Below are 18305 nucleotides of genomic sequence, written 5' to 3'. Positions count from 1 at the left end.
AGAATATAATTCATTAGTTCATTAGGGAAGGATTGTATGAATTCACAAAGGAATTAGAACTGAATGACTTATGAAACTAAGTAGGAAGATTACAAGTTTTCACTTCTAGGTCATCGGTTTTCTTTTTCTTTTCTTTTCTTTTTTTTTTTTTTTGAGTTGGATAAGACTAAGATTTTGGACTGAAAATACACTTTGGCAAATGAGTGTACCTTAACTTAAATTGGCCCATCTTTTCTTTAACCTTTATTTATCTAGAAAGCCCCATGACTGTTTTTTTTTTTTTTAATTAGTTTTCTATGCTTTTCTTTCTTATATAAAAAACAAAAGGAAAAGGAAGGCAAGACAAGGTCTGGGATCAAATATTTAAACTTTGTTATATCCCAAAATGTTTTTTTTTCCTTCATAAATAGCCTCAGCGTGTGCATCTCTAGTTATTATTTCAACCTACTATTCTGTAAACTGCAGGTAACTTTAATCACAAAACATTATTTGCCTTTCATAATACCTGCCATTTGCCAAGCTTTTGCAGTACACAGTACAGTTTCCTATTTATTATCACTCTGGATCCACACTGGAGGTTCGTAATGTAGACAGAATAATTAGAATCACCGCTGTTTAGAGAGGGGAAACTGAGTCTCAGAGAGGCTAAAATGGGGACCCATGAGCATTCAGCTGGCCTTAAAACCAGTCTTTTGGCACCAGATTCAGTGCTCTTTTCACTTCGAGCCAGTAGATTTAGGAAAATAGAACAAGGCATAAATGAATCTCTGATACTCAAGATCAGTTTGTCCATTTTATGAACACGGAGAAGTCACAAGCACTGGTGGGTTCTTCTTATCACAGTTATATTATTGGCTTAGTTCGTTGTGATACTTTTTTACTGCACAAATTCTCAGACCCTTTAACATGATAATACATACTATGTATTCCTAAGAGCAGCAGATATAGTGTACATGATTTTCCCCAATTTTTTTTACCATGAAATTTTTTTGAGGAACACCTATTACTATTTCTGTCACATGATACTAAATTTCCACAGACTATAGTTTGAAAAAAGCAACTCTAATGTTGCAAGATCTTCTCAATGGATATAATAGATTAAGTGTATGTGTACTTTTTTTAATGTTTGAAAAAATGGGCAGAGAAATAGTTTCAGCTTCTAGCAGTACAACTCTTTTTCTACAAAATAAGTGGATTTCATAAAACATAATTTTATTTAATTTCTAAGCTCATAGGAAGCAAGGAAACTCTTTAAAGAGTTACAAACCTCTAAAAATAACCCATGAACTAAAATCTGAGCACCGATCCATGCGCACATGTACACACACACACACACACACACACACACACACACTTAGAATCATGGGAGAAAAGAGGCAGGATATCTTAAGTAAAGATACCTATATTAGTGCTGCAATCGGGAGACTAAGCCTAGAGACAGAGGCAAAGAGGATGATCTGAATCTGAGACTAAATTAAATTGTGGACTGGATGAAGGTTCTAAAGAAAATCTTCTGAGGAGATAAACAACTTCATTGTAAGTCCTAGTTTCCGCTCAAATCAGTATCAGCCATCCTAAGGAAACAAATGACCATGAGTAAAAGTTATCAGGAGGAAAAAAGATTTAAGCCTCCAAGAATTTATAATACGATATTTATAAAATAAATTTATAAAACAGTTATGTATGTAACATTGTTTAGAAAACATAAAAGAATGGACTCTCACTTCCAGGAAGCTAGAGTAGATATACATCTCCCTATTCTTACACTAACTAAAACCCTGGCCATTGTATAAAACAAACATAAGAAGATTGAAAAAAAAGAAGTGGAGAAAAGAAGGCAAGCCATCTAGGAACTTTAGGATCCAAAAATTAACAAAATGGTGGTAAGCCCCATGGGTTTTCTTTTTGCCTTATATGCATCTAAGATTTAGAGCTAAAGAATCCAGAAACCTAGAGACACCAATGAATGAATTTAGGGCATGAGTAGAGAGATGTGTGAAGGGAGTTCCAACAAAAACATGGTCTCTATTGCAAAGGGGCAGCCTAGCAAGACAGAAGGCTTTAGATAATGGCTGTTCTATTCCTGCCAAACATAACAGGGGGAAAAAAAAAAAAAAAAACGTGACCCCTACTCCCACCCATGCCAGCAAAGGCCAAGTGAGTAGCCCAGACTTCTACCTTTCCACTGCTGTTATGAGACACCTGAACATCCCCTACTAAGGTAGTATCAGAGAAGGCTAACTAGGGAGCCAGGACTCTCATCCTACCCGATTGGTTATAATCCCCCCACTGGTAGTATCAGTGAAAACCATGTGGAGGTCCTAGACTTCATTGTACATCCTACCTTGACAAGATGCCATTTAGACTCCTCACTGGGATGGTATTAGAAGAAGCCTAGAGGAAAGTCAAGATTTTCACCATCATCCAGTGTTAATGAGGCCACCACCACTGTGGTATCAGTGGAGATGATGTGAACAGCCAGAATTCCCAGTCACTCCCAGCAGTAATAAGAAGCCCCACCCATTGTCAAAAGAAGCTGAGTGGGTGATCCAGATTTCTAGTCCCATCTGTCATTAACAAGGAAGCATCCTCCCTCCCTGTGCTAAAATAGGAGTTTTAAACATGATCCAGTCTTACAATACTGATTTCAATTGAAAATTATTAATCATACCAAGAAGCAGGAAGATCTTAAACTGAAAAAAAAAGAAAATTAAATAATAGAAAAATGAAAAAAAACAAAATAATAATAAAAAACATTTGATAGATGCTAAAACTGAGATGACAAGGATGTTAGACTTATCTGGAAAAAAGATTTTAAAGCAGCCATCATAAAAATGTTTCAATGAGCAAGTACAAACACACTTTCACCAAATGAAAAAACAGAATGTTGCAAGGAAAAAGAAAGTCTATCCAAAAAATAGAAGGTATAAAGAACTAACTGGGTATTTTAAAATTGAAAACTATAACAAGAAAAAAGTTCAGTGGATGGGATCATAGAAGAACGAGGGGAACAAAGGAATTAATCAGAGAACTGGAAGATAGAATAACAATTACCCAATCTGAACAACGAAGAAAACATAGACTGAAAAAACAATGATCAGAGCCTCATGGACCTGTGAGACTATTTAAAAAAAAAAATCTATAATTTCTGTAACCAGTCTTGGAACAAGAGAAGAAAGGAGGCGAGCCTAAAAAAGTACTCAAAGAAATAATAGGTGAAAACTTCATAAATTTCACAGGAGACATACATCTTTAGAGTGAGTAGAATAAACCAAAAAAAAAAAAAAAAAGCCAAGATTATCATAATTAAACTTCTAAAAACTAAAAACAGAGAAAACTAAAAACAGAAAAAAGTCACTTTTCATCTATAGAGAAGAAACAATTAGAATGACATCAGATTTCTCATGAAAAATTATGGAGGCCATTTTCAACTGCTAAAAGAGAGGAACTATCAACCCAGAATCTTATACCCAGGAAAATTTCCTTCAATAATGAAGAAATCAAGACATTCTTGAATAAAGAAATGAAGGAAAATTAAGAGTATTTGTCATCAGTCCCACACTTTAAGAAAAGCTAAAGGAAATTCTCCAAATAGAAAGGAAATTATTTTTTAAAAGAAACCTTGAAATATCAAGAAAGAAAAGAAAACATAGTAAACAAAAATACGGACAAACAAGCTTTCCTTTTCAATTTTTTAAATTACATTTGAAGTAGAAGCAAAATTATACTGGTGTAATTCTATATTTATGTACAGAAAATATTTAAGACAATTTTATTATAAAAAAGTGATGGTAAAAGGATATAAAGGGAAGTTAGGTTCCTATATTTTACTTGAACTAGTAAAATGATGATACCAACAAACTATGACAAGTTCCTGTATAAAAATAAAATACCAAGAGAAGCTACTAAAGAGACTTTTCAAAGAGATTCACTTAAAAATACTAAAGATAAATCAGAATGGAATCTAAACTATGTCCAAATAACCCACAGGAAGGAGGGAGAAATAAAGGCGAAAACAAAATAAAATGACAAATCCTAAGATATCAATAATTACATTAAATGTAAATGATCTATATATACCAATTAAAAGACAGAAATTGGAAGACTGGATTATAAAACATGACTCAACTATGTGCTGTCTACCTGAAACTTACCTCAAACATAACAATATAGGCAGATAGAAAGTAAAATTTGGGGAAAATATGTATTATACAAACATTATATGTATTATACAAACATTAATCAAGGAAAGAAGAAATGCATTATTAGTATCAGAAAAAGTGGACATCACAGCAAAGAAAATTACTAAAGACAGGGACACAATATAATGATAAAAGAGTTCAATCCTCCAAGAAGACATTAAAATTGTAAATGTGTATGCACCAAACAAAAAATATCAAAAATGTGTGAAGCAAAAACTGATAGAACTAATGGAGAAATAGATAATGTACAATTAGAGTAGTACACTTCCACATCCCCTCTCAACAATTAATAGAACAACTAGACAGAAAATCAGCAAAGATATAGAAGAACTCAGCATCATCATCCAACACAATCTAACGAACATTTATAGAACATTCTACCCAATAACAACAGAATACACAATATTTTCAAGTGCCCACAGAACATATGTTAATATAGACCAAATTCTGGACCATAAAAAACATGAGCAAATTTAAAATAAGAATGTGTTCTTTGACCACAATGGAATCAATCTAGAAATCAATAATAGAAAGATGATAAATTCTCCAAGAAAATTTCCACTTGGAAACATTAAACAACACATTTCTAAATAATCCATGGGTAAAAGAGGAAGTCTCAAGGGATTATTTAATACCTTCAATGAAATACAATATATCAAAATTCATGGGACATAGCTAAAGCAGGGCTGAAAGGGAAATTTATAGCATTAGGTGAAAACATTTAAAAGAACAAAAGTTTAAAATCAATCATTTAAGTTCCCACCTCAAGAATCTACAAAAAAGACAAAATTAACCCAAAGAAAGCAGAAGGAAATAATTAAGGTAAAACAGAAATCACTGAAATTGAAAACAGAAAAGGAATAGACAAGATTAATGAAACAAAGAGCTTGAAATGATCAATAAAATTGACAAACCTATAGCAAAACTGACAAATTAAAAAAATAAAAAGAAGACACAAATTGTTCATACAAAATCTTGACCATAAATGTTCATAGCAGATTTATTCATGATAGCCAAAACGTGGAGTCAATTCAGATGTCTTTCCAAAGGTGAATGATTAAACAAACTGGTACATCCACATCATGCAATAAAAACTTTTATGTGAAACAAAGGCATAGCCAATATTGAGGAGGAAATCAAGAAACCATTTCTGTACACCCAAGCATTCAAAATTCCCATGTTCTGCCTGACCACAAGGTATTCTTTCCACTTGATTGTTGTCTATTTTTTTGAAGACATTTTCAACTTCTTTTTTCATTTCATTTTTTATAGGGAATTTGTTTTTGTTTTTGTTTTTGTTTTTTAGAGGAGTGATGATCTAAATGTGGCCATGTTACTTATTTGCTCAAAAACTCATGTCTTATCAGAATAAAGTCCATACTCAAGGTCATCTGTAATATAGTCTATGATTACCCCTTTTATTTTTTTAATTTCCATCTTCCTTCCCTTCCCCTTTGGCAACCATCAGCTCCTTCTGTTCTTTATATTTCTGGGTCTGTTTCTGTTTTGTTTTGTATATTCATTTGTCTTGTTTTGTTTTGTTTTATTAGATTCCACACATAAATAAAATCATAAGGTATTTGTCTTTGTCTGACTTATTTCACTTAGCATAATACCCTCTAGATCCATCCATGTTGTTGCAAATGGCAAGATTTCATTATTTTTTATTGCTGAATAATATTCTGTTATAAATATATATATCACATTTATTTATTCATCTATTGATGAGCATCTAAGTTACTTTCACATCTTGGTTTTTACTAATAATGCTGCATCATGCAATAAAAATTAATGAACTATTGATATATGCAAAATTTGATGAATCCCTAGAAAATTATGAAGTAAAAAAGCCAGTCCCAAAGGTTATATAATATATGATTCCATTTATCTAATATTCTTGAAAATAACAAAATTACAGAAATGGAGAACAGACTACTGGTTTCCAGGAGCCAAGGAAGGGATGAGATGGGAGGGAAGTGGGTGTAGCTATAAAAAGGAAACATGAGCAATCTTTGTGGTGATGGAAATGTTCCATATCTTCACAGTGTCATTGTCAATAACCTGGTCATGATACTGTAGTATAGTTTTGCAAGATGTTATCATTAATGAAAACTGGGGATCTCTTTGTGTATTAGTTCTTACAACTGCATATGGATCTGTAATAAAAAAGAAAATAACAGTTCTATTTAAAAAAATGAATAGAATAAAATAGAGACTATAAAAATGAACAAGAATGTTTAAAAATTAAATGGAACTTCATCAAATTGTATAAAATTTCTGGATAAAGGCAAAGAATTTAATATAAGCATTTACTTTTGCTCCATCTTTAATTAACAAAATTCATCCTCTAAGGAGTGTGACATGGAAATTACTACTCGAGCTTTGCCTGGAGGGGCAAATAGGGCAGAGGTGCCAAACTACTCCTCCATCCAAATACATAGAATTCGCTGCTCTCCTCCTTACCGTTGTGGTATAAACACTTAGTGAAAACTTAGCAAAAGGCTTCTGCCAGCCCTGTCAGCACTGATCTCTTAAACTCAGTTCTTGATAAATTATGTCAATTGGATTCTGTCTAAATAGCTCCTTAGGATTGCTGGCAGCATGTAGGATTTCTTAACATCTCATAGGCTTAGACCCCCAAGGAACAAAATTCTTCCACATGCTCTGTAGAGTTACAAGGAGTCTGCAGAGGCCCAGACCTGCTATACCATCAACAATAGTTAACTAGGAAGATAGGCTCAAATGGCAGCAGCAGAAGCTTGATTTTCAGTTTGGCTTCTCCTCCATGCCATCTTCCTCTTCATTTGTGCACATTTCAAAATGTCCAAGGGGCCCCAGCAAACAGCAGAGATTAAGTCCAAGGCAAAAAATATAGTTCTCACCATAAGTTGGTCGACCTTCTCTGTGTTAGATCATTTCAATCAAGTACAGTAATCATTCTCACACTTATATTACCAACTCCATCCCATGCCTTTTAAAATCAAATCTCTAGAATTTTCTAATAAAAAACTAACTAAACTTTCTATTATTATAGGCCAAGAGACATTATGAGCATCTGTCAGACATAGACCTGACATCTAATCTTCTCTTGTGCAGTGGACAGGAATTTGATTTCAAATACAAGGTAAGGTGGAAATTATGTAAGAACACAAGAAATATAAGTATTGGTGCCTAGTCAATACTACATTATAAAAACATAGAGACTGAATTGCTTTAACATCTTAGTTGTACTCACATTTTTTTTCTGACTGCACTTGATAAGAACTTGAATATCTTTTGTAGAGGGGTTTGAAATGTAAGACCATAAGGTAAATTCTTATGATTTACTGTTTTGCTTTCAGAATAGATGTATCTGTCTATCAAGTAACTTATTTTTTTTCCTAAGGAAAAAGAAGCATCATAGACATGGGGAGCATCTTCTATTTTTTTAAGCAACATATTAGTAAGCAAAGTAGGAAAGAATTTCATTGTGTAAATAATAAATAACTCACAGTTAGACTCATAACCTCTTGAAAATGCTCTCATTAGAAGTCAGAAGAGTCTCTTCATGCATATTCTCCTGTGGAAAGTTTAATATTTATTCAAAGAATTACCAAAGAGCATTAACAGGCCCAAGATTCATTAGCTGCATGACCATATATATTAGCTGTGTGATCACTTATTAGCTCCATGACCTTGAACAAATCACTTTCCCTCTTTCTATTGATGTTTACAATTGAGTAATATCATCTCCTACATATTTCTTGAGGATTCATTTATTTCACATTGATAACACTGAATTTCACATTTCATCTCATTCTATTTCATTCCACAATGTGAGTTAATTGATTTACAACCCAATTCAAAGTTCTATGAGAAAAAAATACATATTCTTTACACTCAGTTTTTAATAAATTATGTCTGCTTGAAATAAAATCATGGTAGTTAAGGTTTCAATTAAAAATAATTTATTTAATTCTAAACAGATTGCAAGGAAATATGGTATGTGGGCAGAATTTGCCAAGATAAATGACTAACGGGAGAAAGTCATTTAGCAGTAGATTCCTGGGAACTTGGATTTGAAAAGACCTTTAAAGAACATTTGGTCTAATCGAAGAATTTTGTTTTTAGCAGCTAGAATAGGTGGTTTTCTGATAGGTTAATGAATACTTCATTTAGATAGCTCAGAACCACATTAGGCAGTTCTTTTATTCCTGGACAGCTGGAAAAGGATGTTTTCCTTGGGGTGAACAAGTTTTCTTCCTTCTAACTGCCAAACTTTGGCTTTAATTTTGCCTTGTGCTGTAAGATAGGAACATCTTCTCCCTTTTCTACATGACAGACTTTCTAGTATTTGCAGTCAGCTTGTCTGTCTTCCCTAGTCTTCTTTGTTGCAGTTTAAATAATCTCTGTATGAGAGATCTGGCATATAGAGTCAGTTACTAATAAAATTAATCTAACCACCATATGCTACTTTGAAAATATCCCACAGAGAATCAGGATAAGATTTCAGGGAAAGCATATTATTGGGCTTCAGAAAATTTGGAATTGGGTCTTGGCTCCAGCTTTTGCTAAATGTGTGATCTCGAGAAAGTCCTGTAATTTCTAATTTTTCATACTGCCCTTGTAGTGTTTTGTTACCGAAGTTAAGCTAATTTTATTAAATGAGTTAGATGGCATTCCCTTTTTTTCTACAATCTGCAAGAGTTTGTGTATGAGGTCCTTTTTAAGTAGTAAGGAAAATAAAATTCCGTAAAGTGACAAGTAACATTTTTTCCTTACCTATCAGATAAGAGAGAATATGTCTTCTCAAACCTACTTTTATACCAATATTACCAAAAGTTATTCATTAATGCAAGGTAACTTCATGAGATTTTTAATGGAAAGAGCTAAGCTGTATTTTTCCAGCATTTTTTTAAATTTTATTTTATTATTTCAAGTATACAGTACATTGGTTGGGCATTTATATGGTTTATAAAACTATCTCTCTCATTGCTCTTTCTCTCCTCTGGTTCTTCACCTAGCCATTACATTAATGCTAACTGCATTCCCTATGCCATATTCCCCATTCCCTTGACAATCTATCAACTACTAATTTTTATCTATTTAACCCTTCACCCCATTCTACCAGCCCCCTCCCCTCTGACTATCCCCAGATAATTCTCTGTATTTGTGAATCTGGTTTTGATTAATTTGTTCTTTTTATTTCTTAGATTCCACATATAAGTAAAATCATATGATATTTATCTTTGTCTGACTTATTTCACTCAGCATAATAACCTCTAGGTCCATCCATGTCATTGCAAGTGGTAGGATTTAATTTTTTTAATGGCTAAGTAATAGTCCATTAAATATATGAACCATAACTTCTTTATCCAGTTGTCTGTTGATAGGCATTTAGGTCGCTTCCATATCTTGACTATTGTAAATTGTGCTGCCATGAATATAGGGGTAAATAAATCTTTACAAATTATTATTTTGGTTTTCTTTGAATAAATACCCAGAGGTGCAATTGCTAAGTCCAAAGGTATATCCATTTTTAATTTTTTGAGAAACCTGCAGACTGTTTTCCTTAGTGGATTTTTCCCAGCATTTTTTAACTATCACCCAACTTTATTTATACACACACAAACACACACACACAATCATCCAATATATATACAAAAAAATTGCACAATACATACTTTTATTAAGTACAATGCACTATGGTATTTTGTATTCTAGTCAAGTCTCTTTCTTCATAGAAACATTCTGGTCATGACCAACTTAGTTGATTTCATGACCCATTAGTGTATTACCACATACAGTTTTTAAAATTCAACTTAGGGTCTTGGGATTTGCTTTAGAATGTGCTATTGATTCTTTATATGACCAAATTACTTAACATCTCTGTGTCTTGGTTTCCTATAAAATGCCATTGAGCTTATAGACTTGCTTTAAGTATAAGATATAAGTTTTAAGACTATTTTGAAAGAGGAAAAAAGACTAAGAAAATAAAGAAGACTTTATTTAGGGATTACTATCAAAGCCATACTGCGTTAGAAACTGGACTTTATGTCATAATACAAACATGTGGACTAGGAAAACAATTTTAAACAATATATTTAAAAGATTAAACAAGACATGCAACTACCATATGACCTAGCAGTTGTACTCCTGGGCATTTATCCCAGAGAAATAAAACTCATGTTTGCGCAAAAACCTGTACATGAATCTTTATATGAACTTTATTTGTAATAGCCTAAAACTGGAATTATCCAAGAGGTCCATTAGTAGGTGAATGGTTAAATAAACACTGATGCATGCATACCATGGAATATAACTTAGCAATAAAAAGGAACTGTTGATATATGCAACAACTAGGATAAATCTCCAGAGACTTATGCTGAGTGAAAAAAAGCCAAAGTCAATCCTAAAAGGTTACATACTGTATACTTCCATTTATGTGACATTTTCAAATGACAAAAGTTAGAAATGAAGAACAGATCAGTGGTTGCCAGGGATTGGGAGCAGGGTAAGGCTAGACAAATGGAGTGAGGGTGGTTATAAAAGGCAACAGGACAGGTCCTTATGATGATAGAATGGTTCTGTATCTTAGCTGTATATACATACCTACCCATTTGATAAACTTGCATGGAACTAAATACACAAATACAGAAAATTGAGTACACATAAAACTAGGGAAATCTAAATAAGATTGGCTGTTTGAAACAGTGCTGGTACTCTGGTTGTTGTATAGGAGTATAGCTCTGTAAGATATGACCATGGGGAAACTGAATAAAGAGATTTGTATGGGATCTCTCTGCATTACTGCTTACACCTAGATGTGAGTTTACATTTTTCTCAATAAAATTTCAATTAAAAAAAGATCAAACACAAGTTATAGTCCATAAACACTTTTCTATAAACATTCTTCTCTGCACATATGCGCGCACACACACACACACACACACACACACACATACACACACACACAAACACACACATACACACACCCCTCTTCTCATCAGGGGTACACTATCCCTTAAGATTCTCACTTAGATAGTCTTAAAAACCCAAGGTTAAGAATTTTTATTCTTCCTGTCCCTTGTCCTCCTCATTCATTAACTAGAAACATTCCACATTTCCTGCCTACTCATTAGTTAAAATAAGTAGTCCACCTGATAAAATGAGGCAACTAGAGATCAGTGTTTGTGGTTCAGTATGTTATAGGCAATTTGGAAATCAGTGTAACTAAGCGTAGTGGACAAAGGTTTCTTTCGGGCTGAGTGCTGAGGAATTGCTTTCCAACAAAGGGAAGGAACCCCCTAGACACATACCTAGGACGACATTCTGCCTGTGTCCTAGGTATTGCTTTCCAACAAAGGGAAGGAACCCCCTAGACACATACCTAGGACAACATTCTGCCTGTGTCCTAGGTATGTGTCTAGGACACAGGCAGAATGTTGTCCGATGTCACAGAGTCTTGAACTCCGGGATGATGAGTAGGGATTTCATTTCAGAAAACAGTAGTTTAGGAAGGTATCCAGGATGGCATACAGGAGAGATAGAGATAGTTGACTCTATAAGAGGACCTCAGAACACCCGAAGGTGGCCCACACACCAGTGCCAGTCTTCCAGCTGCTTGTTTCCAGTCTGTGAAGGAATAGAGAGCTCAGGAATTAGCACAGGAATAGAGAGCTCATATTTAGAAACTTGTCTTTCATCACGGACTGTTTGAGATCTGCTTTATAAGACTACCGTAAATATCCAGAGGTGAGGTGATGTGGGCCTGGGATGTGGTTAATCTAAAAGAGAAAAATGAAATCTGATGAAAGTTTGAGAATCAGATTTAAAATAGTGTTAAAAATTTGAAGTAGATGTAATATCATAAGCTATTATCAGACTACTGTGAGAAAAAAAAGAGATCTTAACTTTATCACTAGGGAAACATTTTCCTCAAAATGACTATAGAAATTTCTGAGAAAAAAAAAACCACTAAGAATTAAATTTTTTCTCCATTCCAGACAGAACTGCTATTATTTTTAAAGAGAACATTAACTGAGCAAAGAGTTTTTTAAATAAACACTCAGTGAAGGAGGGAACAGGCATAACTGATTTTTTTTCAGTCTTTTATATTTCAAAAATCCATTAAAAGATTAGGATGCTTGAGGTATTACATAAATTATCCTATTATTGTAGCAATGAAAGGATTTCACACCCATCCATTTACTTCTGATTTGATTTGCCTCCATGAAAATTCTTTGTTTTGAAAAATATTTGTCATGCTGCAGTTATAATTCACATTAATGAAGGAGTATATTTAAAAGATAAGATTTTAAGCGCCATATTAGGAGGGAAAAAACTTGACCTCACATAACTACTTAACAGTTTACTTCTTTTCACAGTATATTTGCCAGCCACCTAAAATTAATTGTCCTTAGAAACTTATAATAGAAAGGTAATTTGCACATCTTACAATTTGTGTCTCTTCTACCAAATAGCCTATCTGATAAGTGACACAGAGCTGATGAACACTTTTTGGTTGCTTGTTACTTGAAGACTCTGCAGCTTGAGGAAAGGTCATCAGCACAGTGTTCTGGAATATTTCTTATAAAATGAAATATGTAAATCCCAGAATTGTACCGAGATGATGCTTTGAGGTATCATTCTTTTATTTGAGATAGCCCTCTGTACCTGCCTCTTTCCCAACCACTCCTATTCTTGTCCATGTTCAGTGCCTCAGGGAAGGGCTTGAATGTGTTTTCCAGGAATCCAACTTTAGTTTCAAAAAGCCTAAGAAGAGAGCATTGAGCAAACATAAATATGAAGATAAATGGATTTCTTTTAAAGCCAGAAAAAGATTCCTCAAGGTTGGAAGAAGGAAAAAAAGAAAAAGAGATAAGATTCCCAAGAACAAAAAAAAAGATGGCCAGACCCCAGAGATAGCAGTCTAGCAGTCGAGTTGTATGTCTAAGAAGACAAGACCAGAGAGATAGGCCAGGGAAAGATTTCCATGCCCTGACAGCGGCACCAAGCAGTGGAAAGTCAGATCTGAAGAAACTATGGGCACCGAGACTCTGAACACCTCAATGGAAATGTGGGGATCAGTGACCATTCTGTTTCTACCATCTCAACACCTTAAAACTGGTTAGGATCTTAGATGTGTGGAGCAACACCAGGGAAGTCAATGGCAGGTAGGGGGAGAGAAGTCAAGGAAGAGCTAATATCAAGAATTTTCTGCTCACTCCTAGCAGACCAGAAGCTCAAAATGAAAAAATTAAGTTGAGTAATGGAATATAAACTTACATTCCTTGCCAACCTGAGTTTATAGATTGAGATTCACCCCACTACAAATGAATACACACACACGCGCGCGCACACACACACACACACACACACACATGCAGTATATGTGTGTACTTTATAAGATTGACAGATCATTACTTTTCACCTTTCATTATATGATAAATACAATGTGCTATGTCATTAAAGTAGTTGTCATAGATTTCTAAATTTTAACTCTCTATAAAATGATTTATATTAAAGGCAAGACATCATTCATACATATGTATATAAGAGAACAGGTGCCATTAGGGGCTAAGGAAGGAGAGATATCAGGAGAAGAAAGATTAATCTTTGAATCCCCTAATTCAGAATCTGAATGCACTCCAAAAAAAAAAAAAAATGATTCTCACCATTTCTTCATTATGGTGACTTAGGAAGCCTTTATTCACAAAAAATCATTGAAAGAATAGCTCAATTTGAACTACCAGATTTGCCTGAGTCTCTCAATGGCAGCTTTTCTTTGCTATTACATTTTAGTCCTAAATAAATGTCTTTGCAAGATTGATTTAGTATAAGGTTAGCAAACTTTTTCATACTTCTCATCTGTTTAAATATGCATGCAAAATGTTATCTTCCCCCATAAAATTATGCTATCCCCAGCAACAAGACACACTTGGAAACTCTAAATAGACAAATCAAAATGTAAGTAACAACAAAAACAAAAAGAAGAATGGAAAGCAATTGGAGACATAACCTGCTTTCCTCCAAAGTTCTGAATTTATTATCTGGGGAGTGATCTTGCTATAAGAGACACAACCATAGGCTAAACAAAATCTTTAAGTAAAAACCCCAGTTGAAGGGAATAAATGAAACCGTCAAGTCAAAACAGAACTAATGAAAATCATCAAGTTCATTCAATTCCTATTAGTAAAAATGCAAAATGAAACTAAATCAATCAGTGCCCATGAGGTGAGAAACAAGAGCAAATTGAAAAGCACCTTAAGTTTAGATATAAAGCAATTAGGATAAGGAGACAAGGCTACATCTCTCTCAGTAAGCCTACAGCCTATGAGCCTGTTTCTAAAAACCTGAAAGCAAAATCGGAAATAAAAATCCAATTTGAAAGTGACATAATCAGGGTGAGACCAATGGCCTTCATGATTTAACTGCTCACCCACACTTCTGGACCCCAAATCGTGTTCCTTGCATGCCCTGAACATTGCTGATTAAACTTCAGAGCCATTCTTACTCCCTTATTTCTCCTTGCCCTCCCATTTTCATTTGTGGTTTAATTTTTTTCCTTATAGAAATTTCTAACCAAACATCTGGAGTCTCACCCAAGCCTTGTAGATGAATGGAGCATGTTTCTGCCAAGAATTAGGATTAAAGGATGTCAAGAGAAATGCCCACAGCCCACCACATACTCCACCACCACCACGATACCCCATGTCCTAAAATACCTCCTCACCAATCCTACAAAGTCTAAAATTCCCCCATAGAAGTGCTTTTGAGCAAAAACATTACATCCAGAAAACCCTGCATAAACCATATAACTCCGGAAAAATTAACACAGGACATAGTTAGCCCTCAGCTGTACCCTACTGGAATATAAGTGGAAAGGACAAGAAACAGGTGGTGTTCTGATATGGGACATGGTGGGCTTTCAACAGTAGGCTGCCTGAGGACCTGAGGGATAAAAGAGAGATGAAAAGAGAGGTGAGAGGCACCAAGATCTTCACCAAGGTCTTCATGAAATCTACTTCTCTTTAGGGAAAAGCCTATGTAGTATTAAGGGCACAGGCTTTGAAATCAAAAAGGTCTAGTTTAGAATCCTAATACTGTCACTGTTTTACAGTCTTTTCACCTATAAAATAGAAAAAAATACGTAAATAATTCATATGTTTCTTAAGGACTCAAAGGGTAATGGCTAGTATCTATTGAGCACTTATGCACCAGTCACTCCATCTGGATTACATCAGTGCTACCAAACTTAAATGTGTATATTATCACCTCAGCATCTTATGAAAATGCAGACAAGTCAGTCAATCTGTGGTAGGGCCTGAGATTCTGCATTTCTGACAAACTCCCAGGTAGTTCTGCTGGTACTATTGGTTTGAGTAGCTAGGGCTAATATCACTGAATCCTCACACTAACCCTAGAAAGGCAGGCCATTATTTCCTGTGTAAAGCCTACACTAATTGGGCTGAAAAAAAGCACAAATGCTGCCAAAATGATGAAGTTTTTTTAGCATTTTATTTTATGTTATTATTAGTTTCAAGTATACAGTACATTGATTAGACATTTATGCAGTTTATGAAACCATCCTCTGATTACCTTGCCTCTGGCGGAACATATAGCCATTACATTACTGCTGACTGTATTCCCTGTGCTGTGCTCCCCATCACTGTGACCATCTATCAACTACTAATTTGTACTTGTTTAACCCTTCACCCCTTTCTCCCAGCCTCCCAAGAACACTCCCCTCTGGCTATCTCCAGATTGTCCTCTGTATTTGTGAATCTGATTTTGATTAGTTTGTTCTTTTTGTTCCTTAGATACTGCATGTAAGTGAAATTATATGGTATTTATATTTCTCTGTCTGACTTATATCGCTCAGCACAATAACCTCTAGGTCCATCTATGTCGTTGCAAATGGTAGAATTTCATTTTATGTATGAGCCATAACTTCTTTATCTATTCATCTGTTGCTTTTAGGCATTTAGGTTGCTTCCATATCTTGGCTATTGTGAATAGGGCTGCCATAGGAATGCATAGATCTTTATGAATTATTATTTTGGTTTTCCTTGTTTAAATACCCAGAAGTGCAATTGCTAGGTCGAAAGATAGATCCATTTTTAATTTTTTAAGGAACCTCCTGACTGTTTTCCGTAATGGCTGCACCAATTTGCCATCCCACCAACAGTGTAATAAGGGTTTCCTTTTCTCCACATCCTCACCAACATTTGTTGCTCTTTGATTTATTGATCATAACCATTCTGACAGGAGTAAGGTAATATCTCATTGTGGTTTCAATATATAAAGAACTCATACAACTCAACAACAACAAAAAACAAACAATCCAATTAAAAAATGGGCAGAGGACCTGAATAGATATTTCTCCAAAGAGGAGATACAGATTGCCAACATATATATGAAAAGATGCTCAACGTCGCTATCATTAGATAAATGCAAACTAAAACCACAATGAATTTTTTTTTAAGTAAAGAATTAGGCTGCTTGCATGTGGCTTCTTACTACCCAAAATATAGAGTCAAGGGCCAGTAGCATTGGCACCACCTGGAGCTTGTTATAAATGCAGAATCACAGGCTCTACACTAGACCCACTAACTCCAAATCTGCATTGTGACAAGATTCCAGGTGGATCACATTAATAGTAAAGTTTGAAGAGCTCTGAATTATAGGATTAGTCTCCATTTTTAATATATGCTTATTACTATAGAGAAATTTTTTTTATAGAATTAAATTTTATGTAGAATAAAGAATTATAATTTTAAATAACAAAAGGAAACGATGGACTAAATTTTCACCCTTTCCCTCCACCATACACACACCTAGCAACAAGTATAAAACGTCTTCCTTGTCCTACCCTTTTGTCAGAATGGCTGAGCAGCACTCTTTCCTAAGGCCAATCATCTTGAACACCCCCACCCTAGAAAAAGCATCCTAACCAAAGAGTAAAAATTAAAGAAAGCTTTCAAAATAACTTAATTTCTTCCAAGTTATCAAATGAGTGGAAAGCTAGTAAATTCTCTTACTCCATTGGTGATACTTGAAATTTACAGTTGAGAATTACATATTGTACATCCCACATACCTGCAAGGGCTGTTCTCTCTCAAGAAGAGTCTTTCCCACAGTGGACATCTGGGGAAAATTAGGATGATCAAGCCCTGTGTTTAGAGGTGTTTATTTTTTATTTTATCTAAGAGGTAATATAATTTGAGAGGAACAACTACAGAGGTAGAGGAAAAGAAGTGTAAATCAAATATCAGTTGAGGAAAGGAGTCTTTTTTTGGTGAAATTTGGAAACTACCATAGAGGGAGCCCTTTCGTAGTTAAATGGTATTGGTAATTAAATGTGGCCGCTACAATGGTCCTATGATTTGGTTGAGCCTAACTGAGGTGGCCTGAACAGGCCTCTGCCCAAGGAGCTCTCTAGTGAAGGAGAAAGGAAACACAAGTCAGAGAAAAAAGGCATGGAGCACATACTGTTGTTTCTATTAATTCCATTGTCTTTGTCAACAAACGGGGCTCAAATACATTTAATCTCTGTAAGTGTAGGAAGGAACTGAGATTCAGACCAACAGTTTGAAGTGAGGAAAGCATTCACCCAAATCAACCTACTACCAGTTTCCCAAGGTCACCTGCCTTCTTACCCTTGACGTGCTGATGCCAAGAGCAAAAAAGGAGCAAACTGGACCCACCAACATGACAGATTTCAGACGTGCAGATGCATTTTTGGCCTTTGGACTAAGAGTATCAAGCAGGGAATAGGCAAGAGATGCCATCTTTCTTTATCCACTTTTCCATTTGAAAAACTACTGGAAGTTTGATTGTGAGAGTGCATATATGATTTTTATTTATACTTATGCCTGCATACCTATACTTAATGCTATTACGGTGGCCACTGGAAACTTGGTGTAACAGTGCAATTTCTACATGTAACAGAAAAAAAGGGAAACATTTCCAGTACCACACTGCAATTCTTAGCACTTTTAAAATTACCTGTCATGTCTGGTATTAAAATTGACAACCTGCATTTATTTTGAATATGGAATATATAGTAAACTTTCACTTAAATAATAGAAATGAAACCAGGGCAGCCTGAATCATTACAGT

The 18305-nt window shown here is 34.7% G+C and overlaps 1 pseudogene; it reads right to left on the bottom strand.

The window, feature by feature from the left end:
- Nucleotides 1–17974, bottom strand: part of LOC118613705 — a 72599-nt pseudogene extending 54625 nt beyond the window's left edge.
- Nucleotides 17975–18305: the final 331 nt, after the last annotated feature.

This window comes from Rousettus aegyptiacus, unplaced genomic scaffold (assembly GCF_014176215.1).
Source record: "Rousettus aegyptiacus isolate mRouAeg1 unplaced genomic scaffold, mRouAeg1.p scaffold_m13_p_1, whole genome shotgun sequence".
Classification (NCBI taxonomy): Eukaryota; Metazoa; Chordata; class Mammalia; order Chiroptera; family Pteropodidae; genus Rousettus; species Rousettus aegyptiacus.
The sequence above is the reverse complement of the archived record's forward strand: the minus strand, read 5'-3'. Positions and strand labels throughout refer to the sequence as shown.